The sequence below is a fragment of the Petaurus breviceps genome, unplaced genomic scaffold (assembly GCF_028583685.1).
Source record: "Petaurus breviceps papuanus isolate PSGF00001 unplaced genomic scaffold, PetGlider_PUasm1.0 567, whole genome shotgun sequence".
NCBI classification, from domain to species: Eukaryota; Metazoa; Chordata; class Mammalia; order Diprotodontia; family Petauridae; genus Petaurus; species Petaurus breviceps.
In genome coordinates, this window is record NW_027186383.1 from 8,782,466 (window position 1) to 8,789,216 (window position 6,751).

General features: G+C 45.3%; 1 pseudogene; it reads left to right on the forward strand.

The window, feature by feature from the left end:
- The first annotated feature begins 261 nt into the window (after positions 1-261).
- LOC138173160 (G-protein coupled receptor 35-like) lies at positions 262-1,760 on the forward strand (annotated as a pseudogene).
- Positions 1,761-6,751: the final 4,991 nt, after the last annotated feature.

Sequence of the window (6,751 nt, forward strand, 5' to 3'; positions counted from 1 at the left end):
CAGGCCTCTGCAAGTGGGACAGTGTCTGGAGAGGAAGGTGCCACAAAACCAGAAAGATGGGAAGAGGCCAAGCTGTGGAGAACTTTAGATGCCAGATATCTAAGGAGACTGAGGCAGGCATCATCACCATCATTAACATCACCATCATCGTCACTGCCATTGGTTCAGTGGTAGAAATTTTACAAAGCACTTTACAGGCATTAGCTCACTGTCTTTGGAAGGCAGACACTTCCTTCCATTCTTGTTATCCCCATTTTTCAGATGCAGAAGCCAAGGCACAAAGAGGGACAGTGACTTGCCCATGGGCACACAGCTAGTCAGCATGGTAGGTGGAATTCAAACCAAGTTTGCTCCTGATATCAAGCCTAAAGTCACTCTGCCTGTCCCCCTATCCCTGTCTCTTCTCTGTCTCTCTTTATCTCTCCATCCTTGCCTGTTTCAGTCTCTGTGTCCCTATCTTTATCTTTGTGTCTCTGTTTCTGTCTCTATCTCTCTCTTTCACACACATACACACACACACACACACACAGTGGCAGCACTTAGCCTCCTGGCTCATTCTACCCCTTCATGCTCCCTCCAATAAGCTTTCTCGTGTTTTCTCACACAGGGTTCTCTTCTGCCTGGGTATCAGTCCTTGGCAGTCCAGATGAATCCCGCTAATTGCAGTACCACGAGGAGCAACTTTTCCCAGACGGTCACCATTCTGTACTTGTCCATCCTCCTGGTCTTGGGGACTGTCCTCAATGCCCTGGCCCTGTGGGTGTTTTGGTGCCGGATGAGCAAGTGGACAGAGACACGGGTGTACATGGCCAACCTGGCTGGGGCGGACTGCTGTCTGCTGCTGAGCCTGCCCATGGTCTTATACACGACGATCAGGGACCACTCAGAAGACTTGCTGTGTACAGTCACCCAGAGCATTTACCTGATCAATGGCTACATGAGCATGTGTATCATCACCGCCATTGCTGTGGATCGCTATGCTGCCATCCAGTATCCTTTGCGGGCAAGGACGTGGCGCTCCCCACGTCAGGCTGCTGGGACCTGTGCTCTCCTCTGGCTGCTCGTTATCTGCCTGGTTTCTTTACCTGCTGCCTGGAAGCAAGAGGGCCAGAACTTCTGCTTTGGGAAGAGTCAGACTCGGGGCACCTGGGCCATTGTTTTCTCCTTGGTCCTGTTCTTCATTCCTCTTGTGGTCCTTGTTTTCTGTTCCGTGCGGGTACTCCAGAACCTGGTCAGGAAAAAGGCACAGGTGCAAGCCCAGGACAGGAGACTGATCCACAAAGCTCTCTGTGTGGTTTCAGCTAATCTGGTCATCTTTGTGGTCTGCTTCCTCCCCCAGCATGTGGCTTTATTGGCCAAGCTCGTGACCAACTATGTGGAGACCTCCTGCCCTGTTGTTCAGCATGTAGTCACTTCCATCAGGGTGGCCTCCCGCCTTGCCAATGCCAACTGCTGCTTGGATGCCATAGGCTATTACTTTGTGGCCCAGGAGTTCCAGGAAGAAGTTGGGATGTTCTTAGGCATGCCTAAATTCCTCCAGAGTCAGACTCAAGGCAGCCCAGGAACTGACCACCCAGACCTCCCTAAGCAAGGAAAAGTGGAGATAGACTCAGAGAGTTCCCAAGCATTGCCTTTCAGTTAAGGGGACCTGTGTGGTGGCTTGGCACACAGGGAAATATTCAGAATTTGGTGTGAAAGGACTTTCTCTGCTTACCACCCAACTCCCTAAGGGCAGAAGCCTCAAGATGGAGCCCAGGCCTTCCCTTCATGGCTTCCCCTGGGCCAGTGGTGACATCTTGGAGGTTCATCCAGGATGTGAGGGTTGGAGTTCCAACCCACTCTAAGTGCTTAATCCCTTTTGGGGAACTGCACAGACATCTAGGACTCATCTGAGGTTGTTCCATTGCTTTCTGAACTAGGTTGCTTGTACTAGTGTGGGGTGAACTCAGACATCATTTTTGGATGTCTGGCAGAAAGAGTATGGCCCTGGGAGCAGGAAAAATCTAGGTTTGACTCTGCCTCAGATACCTCTTAGTTAGGCGACATTGGGCAAATGACTTCCCCTCTTGAGATGATGGCTTCCTCATCAGGAAAATAGAGGGGCTGAACTTAGGAATCTCCGAGCTCCCTCCCAGCTCTGGAACTCCAGGATTCTCTGTGATTCTGAATGTTTTGCTTTCCCCAGGGTCTGTTTTAAGTAGAACCTGGAGAGGATAATGTTGAATCCAAAGGAAGAGGGCAGTGAGCTACCATGGACAGTGCCCTGGGTTTAGGCTGTGTGACATTCAACAAACCACCTGACTTCTAGGGGATTAGGCTTCCTGATTTGTACTAGGAGAAGGGGTTGGATCAGATGACCTCTGAATCTATTATTCTATGAAGTATGGATGGTGGGTGTCAGTCTTTGATGGCAAAGCAAGAGCCTTGGGTGTGGGGCAGAGATGGGAGAGGGGAAATGCTCCCTTCCTTCTTTCCTGAATCACTGTTAATTGGGAAGCTTTATCTAGCTGGGCTGGTGAAGACATCAGGACTTATGTAAGAACATGGACAATCAAAACTGAGATCTCCACAAAAACATCCTCTTGTCTGGTCCTCACAGTGCCCCTGGGAGGTGGGTGCTATCATTATCCCCATTTTACAGATGGTCAAGTGACTTGTCCAGGGTCATACAACTAGGAAGTGTCAAAGGCAAGAGGCAAACCAGGGTTTTTCCTGTAGCCAAGTCAGTTAAGATAATTAAGATAATTGAGATGCAGAATGTGTGCTAGTGTGCTCATGTTTGTATTCTGTCTGAATGGGAAATTGCTCCAACAGACCCTGCTGAAGGCATAAGACAGCTCAGGTCCAGAGGAGAAGCCTCTCCAGTGGGCCTTTGAAGCACACGGGGATAGAGATAGGGATCAGAACTAGGAGTTTTCATTGATACAGAGAACTCTCAGGTGAGGAAGCCCTCTACCAAATCAGCCTTTTCTTCTCTTTATAGTTTCAGAGGGATGCCTGGATAGGAAGTTGGTGAGTAGCTTGCCCAGTCAGTATATGTCAGAGGCAGCCTAAAATTTCCTCATGGACCTCTGTAAAACATAAGGTGTTCCAAATGGCAGTCTGAATTCACCTCCTAGTAAAACAAGCAGCCTCATTGGGGGTCCCAAAAAAATTAAGCAAGTACTTGGTCAATATTGGTAATATACTCTCACATCCTGGATGACCCTCCAACTTATCACCAATAATCCAGGGGAACCCATCAAGAGAGGGATGGGCTCATACGGACTGGAATGTATCCTGAAGGACCTCTCCTTCAAGAGTCAGAGTCTCTCTTTGTCTCTACCCTGCCTGGATTCCTCTAGGGAACTCTCTAAATACCAAGATTATGGATAGCTCATATCTACAGCCTACTCAAAATGAGGGTAAGACACTCCCTTCCAGAAAAGGTACTCAGTGTACAATATGGGCATCATGCATAGAACAGCCATTTATTTCCTCTACTGCAAAAACTGTGTAAGATGCAAAGGATTCTCAGTCAAGTGTAAATAAATACAGGGAATATATAACATCATGCCCAGAAACTCCCAGTCTTCTTTGGGACTCCTGAATCAATATTCTGTATTTCTCCTAGCTCTATACTGTCTGAGGGTTAGCCCTATACTGTCTGAGGGTTAGGCTGTCTTCGCTGTGTGACATGCAGCAATTCCCTTGACCTCTCTAGACCTCAGTTTCTTCGTATGTAAAAGGAGAAGGGATTGGTTTAGATAACCTCTAAAGTCTTCTTTTGAATAGTTTATCTGTCAGATTTATAGATAAGGGAAGAATTTAGGGCTAAAGAAGATACAGATAGCATTAGAAAATGTAAAATAGATCATTTTGATTATATAAAATGAAAAGGTTTTTATACAAGCAAAACAATGCTGCCAAAATTATAAGGAAAGCAGAAAACTGGGGGGAAATTTGCAACAAGTATCTCTGATAAAGGCCCCATTTCTCAAATATATAGAGAACTGAATTAAATTTATAAAAGTATGAGTTGTTCCCCAATTGATAAATGATCAAAGGATATGAACACAGTTTTCAGGCAAAGAAATCAAAGCTATCTATAGACATATAAAAAATGCTCTAAATCATTATTGATCAAAGAAATGCAAATTAAAACAACTCTGAGGTACCACTTCACACCAATCAGAGTGGCTAATAAGACCAAAAAGGAAAATGTTGAATGTTGGAGAGGATATGGGAAAACTGGGACACTCATGCATTGCTGGTAGAGTTGTGAACTGATCCAGTAATTCTGGAGAGAAATTTAGAACTATACCCCAAAGGCTATAAAACTGTGTATACCAGGGTTGGCTAGGTGGCTCAGTGAATAGAACACCAGCCCTGGAGTCAGGGGGTCCTGAGTTCAAATCCGGCCTCAGACACAACACTTGCTAGCCGTGTGACCTTGGGCAAGTCACTTAACTCCAATTGCCCCACCTTCCCCCCTGTCCACCCTAAAAAGCAAAAAAAAACAAAAACAAAACCCAAAACCCCAAAGACTGTTCATACCCCTTGATCCAGAAACGTCACTGCTGAGTCTGTCCCAAAGACATCAAAAAGGGGGGGAAAGAACTATTTATACAAAAATATGAATAGCAGCTCTTTTGTGGTGGCTAAGAATTGGAAATCAAAGGGATGCCCATCAACTTGGAAATGGCTAAACAAGCTGTAGAATATGAATGTATTGTATGTCTGCTGTACTCTAAGAAATGATGAGCAGGTGGATTTCAGAAAAACTTAGAAAGACTTCCATGAACTGATAGTGAAGTGAGCAGAACCAGGAGAACATTGGACACAGTAACAGCAACATTGTTCGATGAAGAATTGTGAATGACTTAGTTATTCTCAGCCATACAATGATCCAAGACAATCCCAAAGGAATAATGAAGAAGCAGACTATACTATTCTCTTCCAGAGAAAGAACTGACACTGACTGGAGACAGACTGAAACATGCTATTTTCACTTTCATTTTTTCTTTTATTCGAGTCTTCTTGTAAAAAATTACTAATATAGAAATGTTTTACATAATTGCAAAAAAATTAAAAGTTGTCTTCTTTTGACTCTAAATCTATTATTCTATGAAGTTTGGAAGGGGGATTTTTAGGAATTGCTGGTACAGCTATTTGGAGGTGGAGGGAAAGAGAGGGGATTCTCCCTTCTCCTCTCTGATCCCTGATTAGCTAGGGCAGGGATTACTTTAATCCTTCAGGCAGAGGAGGATCTGGACAGTGATGGTTTTTGGGAATTGTGTTGTTAGAGAAATCTCCTCTCCTCGGTCAGTTCATGCCCAAATCCCAAATTCAGGAACTCAAAATATATGATGTAACAAGTAAGGCTGGAGGCAACCATTTCTCTGGATCATTAATTACTGACCTGTGCTTAGAAAAGGAAATTAAAAGGCTGAAAAAGACACCAGAAACTGAGAATGCCAGAAACTTCTAGCCCCAGCTGTGAATTAGTGCATGCCTCCCATGGCCATGTGTTTCTGCTGTAAGCCATTATTTTCTGCTGGTCTTCCCCACCTTACCTTTCTCTGTCAGGAACTGCAAGGAAGAGAAGGTATTTGGGAAGTGTCCATAAGAGATGGAAAGGACTGTTTCTTCTCAGGCCTATTAGAGTCCACAGAGGGAAAGGTGCCTCCAATAAGTCTGGTTTATTAACCTAGTCAACTAGTCATTCAGCCACCAGGGACCCATCAAGGGAACCCATGGTGTCCTCTCAACTGGGTGCATGTCCCTTGGCATGGGGACAAATGAGCACGTACAGCTCCACAGAAGGTGCTCTAAGCTAGCAAAGGCTCACACTATACTCTCACGTGCATGGGACTCACAGTCTAGTCAAGGCTCCCTCCTCCACTGAGAAAAGTCCAACAAAGCAACAGACCACAGTGGGACCTGAGTTCAAATCCTTCCACTTACATTTACTACCTCATGGGGCTTCTCTGAACTTTCTATTCCCTTACTTGTAAAATGAGTCGATCAGACTAGACGGTCTCTAAGACCTGTTTCAGATCTATAATCCTATAAAGTTCAGACAGAATGTTTTCAAGCATTATCGATAGAGGGGACGTGAGATAGAGAAAGCTGCTCATGGAATCGGGCGTCTTCCCTCCTTCCTCCTCCACTGTGATTTTGGACGAGCTGCCCAGTATGGTAGAATTTTTTTTGGCCCTGTCACCAGAGGTCAGCAGAGCATTGACCCTGTGAGATCACAGGACCTGCTCTGCTGATCTCACCTAAGCTACCCTGGGCAAGGCGGCTCATCTCTCCATGTCTCTCTCTCTTCATCTGTAAGATGAAGGGGTCAGGCTACATGACCTCCAAGGTCTCTTCCACCTCTAGACCTATGATTCAATCAGCAATCAACAAGCATTTATTAAGTCTTTCTGTGTGCCGGACCCTGGGAATACAAGGACAAAAATGAAGCATTTCCTCACTTTGAGAAACTAATCTTCTATTGGGGGAGGGGATCTGCCCATATATAAGCACATACAGAAAAAAACATAAACAATTTATTCATTTTATAATAAACGATCTTTGAGTTGATTTTGACTGGACTGGGATAGGTTCTTGCCTCTGGCCACTGGGCTGTGTGCATATCTGGCCAGTCAGCAGAGGGCGTCTGATTTTCCGGGGAGGGCTGGTTCAAGCCTTGAAAACCACAGACCAAGTTTATGAGATGAAGTCAGCAGACTTTCCATTCATGCAGCTTGACTGCGGGTAT